Below are 18,320 nucleotides of genomic sequence, written 5' to 3' on the forward strand. Positions count from 1 at the left end.
ATATCATCTCTCTTTCTTTAGTAGCTAGGATTTTCATTGCAAAAAGAAGATTAAACGATTGTTTATCATCTTAGACTGCATCTTAGGAATTGTATATCTACATCACGCGGTGAACCTGAAAGGCAAATTTCTTAAACAAGATCAACTGTAAAATAAATTTAATGAATCTAAAAATGCTTTGGAACCTAATGCACAACATTTAGAAGTCTAGGCTAGAGACGTATTCCGACGTCGTAAAGCCTGGTACTGTTGTTGTCATTGCTAGTTGGGTGATTCCTCCACTTTGAGACGACAAGTGCTAGTACGGACTTGTGCTCCCACATACCGTCAAGTATATATTGGGAGACCACAATAGGCTATATCCCTTATCCATAGGAAGCCATGTCTGCCGCCCTATCGATGGCAATGCACTGAACACAGCATTCGGGAAGATTGACTACCATAATGTAAAAAGTATTCTACAGTTTTGCGATTGGTTTGGTAATCCCTTTGTCTAGATTTCCAGAGTAGTCTCTGAGCACTTGTCACTTCAAGCTCATTAAAAATCGAAGGCGACTAGAGTCATGTTTTTTTTCTCGACTCTTAAAAATTGAAAAAACAAGTTGTGTCAAAGCGTCTAAAATTCATTTAATTCGGAAACATATTTCACCTTGATTTTTAGTTGATCGAGTAATCCACAATCGTGGAAGAAAGTCAATTGAAACCCTGTCGTTCGCGGAGGCTTACGAGTCAACCGTCTTTATCTCCAGAATCAAAACTGTTACAGACGAAGCGAACTCGTTTAATCGGTTCAAAATCCCCTGGTAAAGTTGGAACAAGTGTTCTGACACCATCGAAGATTCCGGTTACTCCAAACATTTCTGGTATCCCTACCTTTATAGAAGAAGTTTCGCAGCCACCATAGGATAGTAGAGCTGATCCTAGTGTGAAGGTAAACACTTGTATTATTGAACCAGCTCCATCTACAGCTGATTCGGAAGGTGTTATTCCCCAAACATCTATCACTGCAGAATCTATACCTTCTTTGACACCGGAAATATTTTACGGACCTGACGGTCTACCTCTTCCACCTAGTCTGATTGCTATAGAAGAGATTGTGGAGGATCCTCCATTTAGTACTCCATCGCAATTTGGAGTCAGGATCACCCTATATCCTTCTTCATCAAAAATTAGTCTACTATTATCGGAAGCTCCTGTAGAATCGCTAGGAAATATTTTGGATAGACTAGAAATGTCTGAACAACTGTCGACATCTAGGACTGTGTCATCTGACACAGCGGTGGCAGAACTTCCTGCTGTCACTCCAACAATGTTTGCCGGCATACCATCCGTCCCAGCTAGCTCTCAATCGCTAGATGGGGCCCACTCAGGGGCTATTTCGATAGTATGGTCCATTCCCATTTGTTCATCTGGAATAATATCCGGGAGCTCTTATGTTGAGTCTCAGCAAATTGATCCTTCACAGTGTCAATTTGGGCAGTCCGGTCCTCAAGGGAAAATCATTCCTTTGAGTACCGAATTACCGCCGTATGGGGGGCAATGTACCCTTTCATTGTCTCCTTCGGGAGAACAACCATACGAGAATTCACAACAAAATTCAGGTTATGCTGGAATTACGTCTAGCGGTTGGGTGCCAACACTGCCTCAACAACCAAGAGTTATATACTCGATGCAACAATGTTTACCTATGTCAAATGTATCAACTATTCTAGCTATTGTGACGGTGTCGCAAGTACAAGCGTTGCCTGTTGTATGTCAACCTCAAGTTTCTCAGGTCGTAGTGCAACAACCTCTTATCCCTGTGACTCAACCACAATCGCCAACTAGTGGAATGACACAGGCCCAAACGGGTACAATTACCCCTCATCTTGGTCAAACAACCAGTATTGGACAACAGCACATGGCTTCACAACCATGGCTGGTGTAATATCAACAACCACAATTCCAACAAGTTTACCAAGGATCTGAGCAAAAAATCTTTGCAAATAATGGGCAGCCGTATATTCAAAACGGTCAAAATCAACCATTCTATAATGGTTATGCCCATCAACCTTACCAAAGTTACCAACATCAAATGCATTATGCTGGTATGCAAAGACCAACTACTCAGGCAATTCCATCTTATCCTGGGTATGCTTCGCCAAACCTGAATCAACAGTTACCCTTCGTGGTGACTTTAGAGTTACCGGAGCTAAATCGGCTAACAAACGATCTAATTGCTCAAGCCCCTTGGTGGCCAGTGATTCCGCATAAACTTCCGTCAGATATTCCTAAATTTAATGGGAATCCAGGTGAAGACCCTTCGAATCATGTGATGACCTTTCATCTGTGGTGCTCATCAAACACCCTAAATGATGATTCGATTAGGCTTCGCCTTTTTCAGAGAACGTTAACTGGTCCAACAGCAAAATGGTATATCGAATTACCTAGAGCTTCGTTTGATAACTTCAGTACCCTAGCCACAACCTTTTTAACCCATTTTTAGTTACCCATAAGGTACGAAATGGGAATAGAACTTCTTACCAATTTTAAGCAAACGACAGCCACTCACATATCCGATCATATTCATGAGTGGCGACGTCGTAGTAGAATGGTAAAAACTTACGTTCCTGATCACATTTTAGCTGAATGGTTTATTAAGTCATTATTACCTTCCATTATAGAAGATGTGGCAAAGGGAGGAGTCGTCACTGAAGAGCAAGTTATTGCTCGTGCGCAATATTTAGACTTGATTTATACTCAGTCTGGTACGCTCTACGATAAAATCCCTGACACTCCCAGACAGGAATTTTCCATTCCTCCTCCTCCTAAATCGAACAATGACTCTCATGCCGGCGATGGCGTGATTGGTACTACAAACACGAAATCAACAAAGGCTACACCTAAAAAGGCCCGTAAGATTTCTAGTCAAAATGAAAATGAGGAAATTCTCGCCTCGGAAGTAAATTCCGTCTCAACTGACAAAGGCAAAGAAACCAAGAAACCAGGAGGCAAGAAGAAAAACAAAGGGAAGAAGAAGAAACAGGAGGAACCATCACCTGAAAAATCTTCTGCAAACCCTTCTGGAGATAAGAAACCAAATCATCCATGTCTTATATGTGATGAGGATCATTGGATAAGAGATTGTCCATATAAAGCTGAGCTTAAAAAATTCTTCAAGAATTCAAAAACCTCGGTGGTATTAACTGATCCGTTTCCAAATCCAAGAACAAATCTGGTTGCCAGTGACAATGCTTCCCCATCCCAAGTGCTGATGTTGTCGGTTTCGAAGCAGCAAAATGATGCTTTGATAATGACAAGGAATAAAGATTACGGGAATCCATAACTGTTGAACAACAAGGATAAAGATCAACCTAGTAGTTCGACAACAACTTCGACAGAAGTTATGCCACCCATCATTCCAGAGCTAACCATAAAACCGCCAAAGGGAGTAGTACACAAGTCGACATTTAATCCTCGTGCCAGAGCAGCACAACATTATAATATAGTGGAAGATCTGGCCCAATCACCATCCACTATGTCGACACTTGAGGTACTGCAAAATTGCCCCTCCCAAAAGCAGGATTTATTATCAGAAATAGGTGGGATTGAACCAAAGGATTCTAATCTTGTGTCCTTTAATCACAAAGGATATGATCCTCAGTTACCAGCTCAACTAGCTTTCCTCATTCAAGTGAAAGCCCTCAACAAAACTGTTCATCGAACAATTATTGATGAGGGGGCATCTACATGTATTATGTCGATGAGTTGCTGGAAGACTTTAGGATCTCCAACCTTATTGTGATCTTCGACGACATTAAAAGAATTTGATGGACGAACATATACGCCATATGGGATTTTAAGTAACTTGCAAGTTGAACTGGGGGGGAAAACAGTAGAAATAGATGTTGAAGTAATCGACGAAAACCTCGATTACAACATCCTACTGGGAAGGCCCTGGATATATGCTATGGCTGTAGTTGTGTCGACCTACTTCAGGAAGATTGCATTTCCCTTTCAAGGGGGAATTACAATCGTCGACCAACAAACATTTCTCCCCAATAGTTCCCAAGTTACAGGAAGCATTCCGAAGGTCCACGGAAGCCCCCATTCTCTTCAAAATATTGGAGTAGGCCTACTAAAAGACCCTATATTAATGGGGACTTTTGCCCTCCCACCTCCAATCAATATGGCGGAAGTGGCGAAGGTAGGAACCTGCAATATGATATCTTCTATTCAAAAGATCTCAGAAAACGATATTAGCATGGATCATCTGCAGGTATTGCCTCCAAGCCCAGTAGAAATATTGTAGCAATCAACGTTTTTGGCATGGGAGGCAAACCCAAATCAACGCTCATCAAGCGTTTGGATAGATAGGTCTAAGAAATATGACACCCCTTCAGGTCCTTGGTCGCAAGTACATTACACAGACGAAGGAATTGTTCAGTCAATGATAATTGATGGGGCACCATGGGAAGATTACCATCGTCGTTCCCATCTTCTGGATTGTCAAGAAGATACTCCTGATGACCTTCATCATCCTTCAGTTTTTGGTTTCCTATCAAATATTGTAAACACGGTGGATTCTGAGAGAAACTTGTCTAATATTGAAGAGACTATCGCCATAAATATCTCGACCAAAACAGATGTTCTAGAGAATATTTATGTTGGCAAATGTTGTTCTCCTTCAGAACTGGAAGTATACAAATTTCTTTTTCGCGAATTTAGAGATGTATTTTCTTGGTCATATGATGAAATGCTAGGCATTGACTCGAGTATAGTTGAACAGGAAATAAAGATGTATCCAGATGTCAAACCAGTACGACAACAACTACGGCAGGTGCACCCCAAGAAAGCCGCTGCCATCAAGGCAGAAGTTGAAAAACTTCTCCATGCTGGTTTTATTTACCGGGTTCCTCTAACCGATTGGGTATCGAACATTGTTCCTGTAATGAAAAAACAAGGAACGATTAGAGTGTGCGTCGATTATAGGGATGTAAATTAAGCTTGTCCAAAAGACAACTACCCTACACCCTTTATGGACCAGATAATTGATGAATGCGTCAGATGTGAAATATTTTCATTTATGGATGGATTCTCAGGGTATAATCAAATAAATATCCGCCCACAAGACCAGTCAAAGACTGCATTTATTTGTCCATGGGGCACATTTTCATATCGCAAGTTACCCTTTGGTTTAAAGAACACAGGAGCAACCTTTTAGAGGCAATGAATTATGCCTTCCATGACATCAAAAACATCATTCAACCATATCTCAACGATCTTTCGACTCATTCGTGAAAGCGGACCGATCATCCATAGCATTTGAGAGCGATATTTCTACGTTTCTAACACTAAAAATACGACTCAATCCACACAAATGTGTGTTCTGTGTTAGTTCTGGTCGTTTGCTTGGATTTGTAGTCTCAAAGGATGGGATTCGTCTCGACCCATGTAAGGTTCAGGCAATCATAAATTTTCCTCCACCTTCAAATTTGCTTCAAATTCAGAAACTCCAAGGGAAAGCAAAATTTCTGAGGAGGTTCATTCCAAATTACGCCGAACTTGCTAAAGGTTATACACGCCTATTAAAAAAAGAAGTACCCTTCATCTGGGATCAGGTTGCACAAGCTTCCTTTGATGCTTTAAAAGAATCCCTAATAAAAGCATCATTAATGTACGCTCCGGATTATCAAAAAGACTTTAACTTGTATCTGGCTGCAGCGGACACAACCATCGCAATGGTTTTAGTTCAAGAGGACAATGGAATTGAACATCCTATATATTATTTGAGTAGAAACTTAAATGATACAGAAAGCAAGTATTCCTACATTGAAAAGCTGGCTCTCGCAACTATTCAAGCAATACAGAGATTTCGACACTATGTCCTCTTTCGAAAAACTACCATTTTGTTAGATTGCAACCCCATGACTTATATATTGTCGCGACAATTGCTAGGGGGCAAATATTCAAAATGGATAGCAATTCTTCAAGAGTTTGATATGGAATTTGTAAAATCCAAATCGAAGAAATCCCTGGTTTTCGCGGAATTACTATGCGATCTCGCATCGTCGTCCAACAATGAAACATCCGAAGAAACCATCATGGATGAATCTTTGTTTCTGATATCTTCAAGCAATCCGTGGTATGGAGATATAATCATCTATTTCCAAACCCAAAAATATAGGTCTAATACCTCTCGCTCGGAACAAAGACGTATTCGATACCAATCAAAAGACTACATGATCGTTAGTGATACGCTTTACCGTTGTGGTGTCGATACAGTTCTGAGGAGGTGCCTCACACATGAGGAGGTCGAAAAAGTCCTGAATGATTGCCATTCAGGCATGTGTGGGGGGCATCAATCTGGTTACGCTACAACGAATTTTTTATTATGAGTAGGATACTTCTGGCCAACAATGTTTAAAGATTGCATGACCGCAGTCAGAAGTTTCCATGCATGTAAAATTTTTGATAGCAAAACCAGAAGACCACCCACATCCCTGCAACCAGTAGTTGTTGTTGGGCCATTCGCCAAATGGGGCATAGATTTCATGACATGTAACCCCACCTTGACCGGGGGGCATGGGTATATCATAGTTGCGGTAGACTATTTTACCAAATGGGCCAAGGCGATGCCTACATTAAACAACACTGGCGAAACGGCTGCCCTTTTCTTTTTCAATCATGTAGTCACCAGATTCAGCGTTCCACGGGCCATAGTCACAGATCATGGATTGCATTTTTGCAATCACATGATGGTTGAATTTGCTGCCAAATGAGGGTTGTCCCACGACAGCTCTACTCCATATTACCCGGAGGCCAATGGACAAGTTGAAGCAATCAACAAGGTCCTGAAGCGGATGCTGCAAAGGATGATTGGAGTCCACAAAAGGAGTTGGCACTTGATCCTGTACTCAGCCTTGTGGGCATACCGAACATCGGTAAGGAATGCAACCGGGTTTACACCCTTTCAACTGGTGTATGGCCTAGAAGCAATCTTACCAGTTCAGTGTGAAATCTCGTCCCTCAAACTCGCAGTCGACCTTCTCCTCGGAACTTCAGAAGAGGAGGCTCGTTTCTTGGAACTAATCCAATTGGATGAAACCCGTCGTGATGCCGCTTTGGCTAATGAAGCCCATAAGAAACGAGTCAAGGCGCAGTTTGACAAGAATGTCAAACCCCGTGTCTTCTCAGAAGGTGACTTGGTCTTACTTTATGACCAGGAATCCGATAAATTGGGAGCAGGTAAATTCAAGTCTTTGTGGATGGGCCCCTATATTGTTAAACATGTATTAGCAAAAGGGGCCTATGAGTTAGTGGATTATGATGGGATTCCACTGGCGCAACCCCGTAACGGGTTGTATCTTAAGCGTTACTATGCACGATTCAGTGTGGTAACCCCTATGCTTTTGTTAAATTTTTGTTTTCGCTAAGGGTAATTGTTTTGGTCAGGTAATCCATTTTTTTACATTTGTTGCAGATGTCAAACCTATTGGAATAATTTTTTGGATATGCCGACGGAGCGAGTCGTAGTTCGCGGAACCTATCTTCTACGGCCTGGGCCATTTTTGATCCAAGCAGCGAGTTAGTAAGTTTCAGAGGGGTATGTATTGGTCGGTCAACAAATAACATCGCTGAATATAGCGCGTTGATAGAAATCCTCTCTGATGCCATCACACATGGCATACACCAACTTGTAGTCAGGCTAGACTCACAACTCGTCATCCTACAACTCACTGGTATCTACTCCGTCCGAAATCCAGCTATCTATCGCATGTTCCTAAGGGTCAAGATTTTGGAAAGATAGTTTGATTCTATTCAATATCAGCATATTTCCAGAAGCTTAAACACATTAACGAACTCATTGGAAAATTATGTGTTAGATAGACATTTGCAACATTTATAAAAGAAGCATTTCATCAATATTTGCATCAGGATCATGAAACTTAACCAAAATAAAACTCCGAAAATAAAAAAAGATATAATATATATATATATATATATATATATATATATATATATATATATATATATATATATATATATATATATATATATAATTGTTTGTGGTTTACACATGATGTTCTGTAACCAAGACAAAATTGGTTAGATGACCCAAAACTCAAAATGCTAGGGGGCACCTAAGTCTAATGGTGCTGATGATAACAAGTCACTGCCTGTGCAATCATGCGTAAAAGACGAGTCCATCGACTTGGCACGCTAGTAGTATGTCACTGCAGCCTAAGAGGCAGCTCGTCGGTCCTCACATCCGAAATGCCAAGAGTGAGACCCTCGACCTGATCCTGCAATGCTGAAAGAGTCTCGGCCACATCAAGGTCATGAAGTATAGCCCTCCCCACAGCCTCTCCTGCCAGAGCGACAGCTGGCGCTCTCGGACGTACTGCTGGTCGGACTAGTCCAATGTTTGCATGAGCACATGAGTTTTGATTAGTCTTGAGTAAAGAAAATATAAGAACATTATGAAAAGAAATAAATAGGAATTTGGTCAGAGAATTTACCTATGGCACCCCACTGCTCACCAGCCGGCAGTGCCAAATCCGAATCACCCCGGAAATCCATACCAGCATATGGACACTCGGCAAAAACCATCTGCTGACGGTTGAACCACTCAAAGAAGGTATCAGAGAAAGAAATCCGGGACTGACCCGCATGTCGGGCCATGAAGTCAACCCATCTCTGCATCCGTGGCTCAGTCGGTGGAGGTAAACCAAGTGGAATATACTGTGGCTGCATCAGTGGGATCTTTTCCAAGGCAAAAGCGGTCAAAATAGAACCATAACCAAAGTTCTTCAATCTTCCGTTTTTTACCTTGGTCAGTTGTTCTTTCATCACAGAGAGTACTGCATCACACCAGTTGAACACCTTTGGTTCAAGGCATTCCAAGGCATACTGCATATAAGACCTGTTGGCCACATGAAGAGCCGCACTACCAGCCAGTCTAGCAAAAGTGAACAGAATGGTCCTCAAGGACCTATCAGTGACGTCTCGAATATTGATCTTTCCGTCCTTACTCGGTTGAGATCCTTCTCTGCAATAACAGCGAATGTAATCTCTCATGGATTCACCCCCACAGGCCGAACCTGATAATGAGATAGGGGCACCACACCTCGATAAACCGGTCAAAAAATAGATGTCCACGATGGTCAAGGGGATGGATTTGCCCCTAATCTGGAACACCTGGTCAGTAGGATCCCATGCATCGAGAAAATATTGCAACAAGTTGATTTTTTGCCTCATGCTAGAGATGCAAAAAAACTTCAGTAGGCCACAGTTCCGCAGTGCAGTTACCGTACCCGGATCATGTAAAGCAAGTATGTCCTCTTCTTCATGCTCACGTTCTCGCCATGTAACAGGCATTTTTCTCTGATGAATCTCTGAAAACAAACAAGAGAAGAGTCAGGATCTTGATTTGGTGAAAAACAGGCAAAAAATTCCATGAAAAACTGTGCACAAGTTTCCCTCCTTGCGCCCATCGCACCCCCAATAGTGTATTGGGTGGGATGCATGCTGACTGGCTAATGGCCAGGCCAGTATGCATCGCACTTTTCTATATAGGAAAGGTGCAATGGAGCCAGGGCGAATTCTTCAAACCCCAGGGGCTCAGAAAAACCAAGAAACTTGCTCAGAATTCAAAAAGGAAAGAATGAAACTGAAGAGCTTGGGTTTAGCTCTTACTTGGTCTAGACGGCGCCAAGAATCGTCCATAGAATCTCCTGGAATCAGCTAGTGAAAATCAAGGGGGAAAGCACCTCCAAAGCTCCAACAAACCAAAGTTCAAATGAAATGGTAAAATGAGAGGTAAAAACCACTTTTAAATTACTTTTCACGTAATTCAAGTAAAATATTAGTGTTTTGACTCATTTTTCAAGCATATATTATTCATTTCTAACTAATTTGATGAAGAAATTGAGTAGGTAGTAGAACCTTTGAAGGAACAAAGTTGTCAATGGTAAAATCAAGGTAATCAATGACCATTGTATCGAGCATTTTTTATGTGGAGTTCAAGCTCGTTAAAAATTAAACATAAGCAATGAGCAGATGTTTCCCCCAGAGTTTAAGCTCATTCATTAAAAAATGAACCAATTTCCAGTAAATAACCATCGTGAATGTAAATAACCATCGTGAATGCATTATCATCAAACTTTGAGCCTTGGTCGTGTTCTCATCATCACCTCCACTTTGTTTTGGCCGATCATTCACCTCCATTTGATTGTTTACCCCTTTTTGAGGAACAGCTGCGAAGAGTGATCTTGTTAGCCATCCTTGTGACACTGTCGTGATTGGAAAATTCCAAACCTTACCTGGAATTAGCTGCTACCCGAATTTATCACTCGTTCCTCGAAAAACGAGTCTCCTTTAAGCTCTTTTCGTCTGACTCGTAAAATATGAAAAGATTGTCGAGTAATTGGCCTCTCCAGCTCGTTAAAGTGACCGGAAGTGCTATCCCTCCTTTAGATTTTAATCTTTTTGGACCTGAGGGATTATTACACAAAAAGATCGAGTGCTTGTTTTGTTCGGCTCGTTAAAATTACCAAAAATTCATCCATTTTGTATTATTTTATACTTTTTCGGACTTAAGGGATTATATGACGAAAAAGGATTGTTGGAGTTTTCTTTACGTCCCTTTCAAACTCTCTAAAATTGAAAAGGACTGAGTTATCTTTGTCGTTAAACTCATTAAAACCAAATAGCGACAAACTTGTCCATACAAACAAGAACGAGTTTCACTATCGCTAGGCTCGTTAAAACATAGCGATGGGTTTGCCCGAAGGGAAAATTATAGAACAAGCATATGTTATCCTCCTCAAGCTTGAAAAAAATAAAGAGCTACTGGTAAGCAATGACTGGGGAAAATTTGGGAAGAAAACTTGAAGAAACTTTATTGGTAGCAAGTCACTCTTGAACATGACACTTTCACTCCGCATCCAAGTCGGGTTGGGTTGTTCCGTTCACTGGTCATATCACCATTGGTCCATCACACCATCCACATTTGGGGATAACGCTACCAATCTGTCATGTCAGTGTCACCGATATGTTCAAGAGAGTCGCTCAGAGAATTCACCTGTGTCTCATCCATTGGAATACATTTACGCTCCATTCTTTCATGACCGCCACCCTGAACCTTATATAATCAGATCGCTTTCACCTCCATTAAAATCATTTTCTCCAGTATGTGTCATAGATGTGGGATTCATTAAGGCCCTCCTACGACGGATCGCTTCTTGTCGACATCAGCTCATTATCCAGGAATTCAATCTAGGAACAACCCTTTCAGTACTTTGAAGCTTGCATGCCTCAATGGCAAGTTTCTCACTTCCGGCGACAGGTTTACATCAATGGCCTTCGACCGAAAGATTTTGTGTGGTGTTCGACACCAAGTCCCTTTTTCACACCACGTGAATTGTACTATCGTACCTTGAGGGTCATCATCATTATCGGTGATTCCTCTCGTGCCTGTTAACAGATTACATCACTGACTGGTAATCAGGCGATGTCATTCCATGTTCGACTCCAGAACATCTCTCACATGGATTGACTTGTACTTTGAGTAAAGATCGAACGAGATTGAAGACCCCAGATCTAGTTTCATCCATCCAGGCTACGATATATATTCAGGAAAATAAAGACATCAAATGTACATCATTGCTGCACAGATAATCATCCAATCTAAGGGATGATGGCTCTACCAGAATCATCAGTCTGCACACAGACGATTGTTTGTCTTATGTACATGAAAATGAATTTATAAAGCTAAGCATGGGAATGCCCACCTCAACTAGATCATGAAAATATTATGAAGATAATGTATTGTATTGTATCTTATTACAGGTCGCCTTCTAGCTTAAAAAAACTTTAGATCCTCATGATAAAGAATTTCACCCGACATCAAAAGATTAACGACCTCATGCTTTAGGGGGCAGCTGTTATAGACATTTTTGGGCATTGCAACCCCAATCAAACATTTCCATAAACCAAGGACTCCTAAGTCCCTAAAATTGTTGTTCCATCCCCTAAAAGAACAAGGTCAACTAATTACATCATCTCCCAGAATTTCTCCATGAAAAACTACTCAGAACTGGTCAAAGTTGGACCATCTCACCTACTCCATGGTTAAAGTGCGATGCATCCCACCTAAATGCACACGGGAGGTGCGATGCATACTGAAAATCCCTTTTATGGGGTGCGATGGGTGAGAGTGGACAAATGGAAGAGTCAATTTTCGAGGTGGATGATCATGGAATCTTCTAGAAACTTCTCCTGTGACACTTGCCTCTCTGAATTCGCCCAGGGATGAGTAAGAGATCATAAATCTCTAAGTGGAATCAAGAACTATCAGAGAGAGGACACTAATCAAATCTCAGAAGCTGACTCACCTCCCTGCAATCATCTATATATGGATCCCTCATCCCAGAGATCCAGGGGCTGGAATTTTGTATCTTGCAAGGAAGTGTTGCTGGTTTCTTGGTGTGACATCATAGTGTTGGGTGATCTAAGATTTTCATGAGGTGAAGAAGGGCTTTCTTGGTGAGAGGATGACGCTGGGTCAGATTAATTGGTTGTAATCCTCTTTGCTATTCTTGATATTAATAAAGCTATTCAAGTTTTCCTCCACATTCTTGTATGATTGATAATATATGCATTTGTGTGGTCAATATATATCTGGTCCTATATTGTTTGTGATAGTAGATCTCTGTTCTTGGATAGTGTTATGCTACTTTGATTCCATAGGTGCTCTTTGAAGCTGGGTAGACGAGGAAGCGAGTGGTAAATATCTATCAGAAGGGAGAGGAATCAAGCAAGGAACCAAGCGCAAGACAGAGGTTGGTCTCTTTTGTTCCCCTCTTATCTACTTCTCATAAAGGAAAATGAAAGTAGTTTTAGTTTGTTTGTTTCTAAGATAGCTACCAGTCTTAGTGGGACTAGCAGCTCTACATAGACACTAGATTTCCCGATAACATTGAGTGACTGCAGGTACAGGTGCACCCACAAACATGTCAAGATGATGAATGACATGAATGAAGGGAGAACATGCAGATGGACAGGTTCACCAACAAAAAAATGAACGAAGCATGTGAAGCGGATGAACGCGATGAACATGCACCTTCGGAAACAAGTGAGCTTGTCAAGCCTTCCAGCATGAAAGCAAGGAACAACATGCTAAAGCTTCATCAAGTGAATCGAGGACCATCGAAGACTCTGCGCACTTTGCCATGCGGAGTTGAAGCTATGATACACCATGAAGACATCGATCACTTAGCAGCATTGAAGCTCGACATGCACTCCAACAACAGCACAAATGTACTAGCATTGTCATGTCAAGTCATGTTGAGTCACGTCATGAGTCACGTTGCCCACATCTCTACTATGGGCTTGTTGTCAATCAATGTGATGTAATGTGGAAGTCCAAGAGACCCACTTGTTGAACATAGAGTCATGTAAGTCGAAAAGTCATGGAAGTCAATGGTCATGAGGGTAGTCGAACAACCACAAGGGTCAGTTTCACCCTTGGCTATAAATACCCCCCTCATTTGTACATGAAAGGACTTTTCACCTCAACTCCTCCCACATAACCAAGAGAGTCTATAATATTTTCTTTTAGGAGTGAGTAGTGGCTCCAACACCCCACTAATGGGGTTAGTGATGTATGGTGTAACGATGTGTATTGGAACTTTTAATTAATTCAGAAGCCTGTTAACAGGTCGACACGTTTTCACACATGTATTGTATTTGTTGTAAGACTGATATTTAACACTTGTAATGCATGTTTCTTTAACCCATGTTCTACATCTGAATTGCATAATCTATTAATGGAAATGTGTTGTATATGCTATTAATGTTGTCCCATCTGTGTCGATTGCTCTACTAGATATCGGGCAAACCTTTCACATGAACCTTGTTTTCACAACCGTTGCACTCGTTCGAACTGATCCATGAGTGTTATACGTGTTATCTTACCTTGTATGTTGTGACTACCACATCCGAGTGGACTGATCCACCAGAAGCTATGTATTTCCTTTGTGTTGTGTCTTCCTAGCCAAGTTGGGGCTGATCCCTTTCAACTTGGAACTCACCTTCACCTTTTCCCCTCACAGTGAAAGAACAATTGACGCAAGTACACTTACACTCACCAGGCACGTGAACCTCACTTCTCGAAGAAAAAGAGAACCACTCTCCTGTGCTGACAAGCAAGATTTGAGGCAAATCCTTAAGAAAATGGAAACCAGGTCATCATACCAGATGGGACTCCCACACAAAACAGTGTGAGATCTAGTTGGGACTTCATACTGGGGTGATCCCTTAAATGTTGGTGGGTCCTGCACCGTCAACATTTCTGGTGCTAGAAGGAGGGAAACTAGTTGTACATGGCTGAAATTCCCCTCACACTCACTCATCAATCATCTGGTCAAGGAAATAACTCGAAGTCCCTCTCTCATGACTCAACAGTTGGTTACTCCTCACCTCCCAGGATTGAACACAAAATTTCATATGAACACCTTCGCTCCATCTGTCCCATCACTCTCTATTTCGCGAAAGCAGTTAGACTGATCCCAAGCATACAATACCTTCCACATGCATCTAAGAAGCCAAAAGCCACTCCCATAGGGGTTGTTGTATCATGGGTGGAAGAAGCAGTCCTTGCTACACTTGAAGGTTTGGAAGAATCTATTGAAGACGGAGAGGAACCTCCAATCTTAATTTAAGACAAACAAGGCACTCTTGTGATCTTGGGATCAAACGTCAGTATAGGAGGTGGAGGGGAAGGAAGGAGAGGAAGTGGAGGCGAAGACGAACCAACAGACTTTGATCTAGAACCATCAGATTCTGAATGATAGGAAGAAGAAAAAGAGGACGAAGAGGATGAAGAGATAGCTGACCCAAATCTTGGATGGATGAATCAGGGTTCATTGACTCTCCCTGCTGTTCTGCACAAGATTTCAAAGCAACAGGAGATAATGAACTTCAAGTTCAACCCTGATAGCGTGGTGAAGGAAAAAGAGAATTTTAACAACTTCTACCTACAATTGTAGACCCTTGCAGTACGTTATCATGACATAGCATGTAGATTGTTTCCATGTACCTTAGACGACTGGGAAACTGCTTGGTATCACAACCTTCCACCCAACTCTATACAAAACTGGGGTTCTTTCAAACTTATGTTCCTTGAAAATTTTGCTGATGACAAGAGCCTAGCCATGTTACTCAAAGAATTGGGAAGCCTCAAGATTAAGGTAAAATGGAAAGTAAAATATTTCAATAAGAGGTTTACGCATCTATTGAACAAGTTTGCAGCAGACACTAAACGTCATGACTCCATCACTATCGACTATTACACATCTGCACTGCCAACCACCATTGCGCAGTTCGTCAAGCGAGCTGCGAAGCTAACACTGGTAGAAAGCTATGAAGAGGCTATTTCTGTTGAGAAAGATATGTGCACCATTAGAGTCATCAAGAATGACAAATCAATGAAGGACTCCAAGGATGCAATTAGAAATCCCCAAGCAACGACGAGCATAGGCAGAGACAAGGAAGCAACTGACATTGAGACCCTCACTCGCCTTGTCAAGAACTTGACCACCGAAATGTCTAAACTCAAGCAATGGAAGATGGACACATTCGCGAACAGTCAACTGTAACTGACTCATCAAGCAACAACCGGTATGGTTCCAAATCTCTGCAGAAGCCTATGTTCCAACTCGACCAATGCGCTAATCCTAAGTATTGTTCCTTTCATGAAGAATTTCATCTTGAGAACTCTTATTCAGATTGGAAGCGAGTTGTTACCTATGTCTGTACCCATACACTCGATGCAGATGGCGACATATAGGAGCAACCGGAAGACATTGATGATAACGAAGAGGTTGCATCGGATGAAGCACCAAGTTTTGGGCATGTGGTGAACACATATCAGTGCTCACAAGTAGTCTCGAAGATGAACACCGAGAAGCAGCCCCAAAAGAAAAATGATCGCTACAATCTTAGGAGTAAAGGGGATCCCCTGACACTTGAGGAGATGCAAGAGAAAGTGAGACGGCTGATAAAGAAGGCTGATACACCAGCTGCCTCAAAGAAAAAACACAAAGCAAGTTTCGGAAGACAATGGTGGATAAGAACACATCCGTGAGAAACAAATTGCAGAATAGTCCGCCAGACAACATGAGCATCCGTTCCACCCCGAACACCTCAGTGAGTCTACCACCTCTGGATTACAACATAGTTGATGACATGAATAAAACTCGAGCAAATGTCAGTTTTTCGAGTTAGCCAAAGTCCAGAGCTAGCGAGATATCCTGTTGCGCACATTAGGACAAATGGAAACAGACAGCGCGACCTCTACCAGCAAGGGATCATGCACACCTCCTAGATCATTATCCATTGTGCTCAATACACTCTGAATGGAAGAAGCAAACTCAGGTTTCCCCCCATTCTTGCTTTCATTCGAAGTTTTCAACTACAATGTCCACAACTGTTTGTTTGATTTTGGTATGACAGCGAATGTCATGTCGCTCTCCATTGCTAAGAAGATCAATGCACGATGGAGCAAAACATCTGCGAGAATCATCCAACTTGATAGAACATCATTACCAGCCATTAGTGAACTATGAGATGTGATCGTCTGACTATCCCATGATAGTTGAGTCCACCAGTGCATCAACATAATTGTTGTGGACATACTAAGAGCATATGGTCTGCTGCTCAGTAGAGACTGGTCCAATAAGCTCGAAGGATACTTTGCTACAGACTGGTCTCACTTGTGGCTTCTGTACAAGGTAAAATTCAACCAAATCTGGGTGTTATCCGAGAGGTATATGAAACACAATGTCACTCCCCTTGATGAAGAAAATGAACCATTGGCCTTCATATAACTCATGTTTGGCAACTGCTTCCTTGAAAAGGCATTGGAGTGTTATATCACATGGCCAACCCCAACCTCATCAGACAAGTAGTTGGGACTCCTTCCTCACCCAATTGATGATAATAAAACTTGTACAACTTGTTGTTCTGTTAGTAGTAGTAGTAGCGACAACAGTAGTAGCAACAATACTAGCACGCCAAACAGTCCATGTACATACAAGTTGTGGACCACGAGTCTTGATAAGTCATGAATGCATGATGACTCAAGGATCGAGTGCACCTCAGTCAGCCAAAACAATGAACTATGCATGATTTCGAGCTATTTGAAGTTCGGAGTCACAAACAATGATGTTGAAGCACTCATGTTGAACACACGAAAGGCCAAAACTATGAACAAACAAAGAAACTTGGGGATCCACCATTATCCGAAGATGGCTAATCTCAGTACAAGTTACACACTGCAGTAACGACCAATCGTCGACCTCTTGATTGAATAGTACCAGGCTGGGCCTGCATGAGTAGATGATGACCTGAGTACCCACTACATGCGAACAATCCAACACGAGATTCTAGGTAAAGGAGAAGACAAGCCATTACAACAAAGAACAGGTAACACATGCATGTTGTTTGTACTCCTTTCACCGAATAGATTGATTAACATTTTAAGTGTTTGGATTACTTGAAAAATTCATCATCACACTTGGTTTTCTGATTTAAATCCTCCACATAAGAAATCTGGGAAGATCCACTTACGCATTGACTTTAGAAACTTGAACCCTTCCCAGAGTAAAAACAATTACCCTGTGCCATCATCCGAGCCCATGTTGCACACAGTACTTGAGACAATAGTGTTGTCTTCACTTGAAGGTTTTCTGGAATGCCACCAGGTTCTGGTAGCGGAGCCCAGTGGACTGGCACTCGTCCACGAGAAATTTGGCTCACATACCTATCATTTACAATCACTCGATGTGAGGATTGATAATCTTCCTGTCAAATGGCCAAGTCCTCAAACATTGGTTCAGTAGGTCAGGCCACGCCTATGCCTTGTACATAGTCTACTTGTTTCTTGTTGTTTCATTTGGTTTGTTTTTCTTATTATCTTTGCTTTTGCCTTGTTTTATTCTGATTACTATTTTTGTTCATGTGCATTTTTTTTGTTTGATATATTACTATTTTTGTTTCCGGAAATAGTGTTTCCAACTACTACATTCTGACTTTTGAATAGAGTATGTGGCTGAAATTCAAAGAGACTTGTGACACTGCAACACTTGGCTAGCCTTGTGTCCATTTTCTCTGCGCTCAGTTACAACCTTCGGTCGATGAAGTCCTGATGGAAAATACAAACTGTTTGTAAGGGAAGCTTTGGTCCAATCGTGAACTTGTGTCCAAGCTAGGAAACCCCATGCCTGTACTAAGCCTTTTTCTCTATGTGTTGAAGCTAATCCAATTAGTAGAAATAG

The sequence above is a fragment of the Pinus tabuliformis genome, chromosome J, assembly GCF_031772625.1.
Source record: "Pinus tabuliformis cultivar Carrire ecotype Pingquan chromosome J, CPIR1, whole genome shotgun sequence".
In the NCBI taxonomy this organism is placed as follows: Eukaryota; Viridiplantae; Streptophyta; class Pinopsida; order Pinales; family Pinaceae; genus Pinus; species Pinus tabuliformis.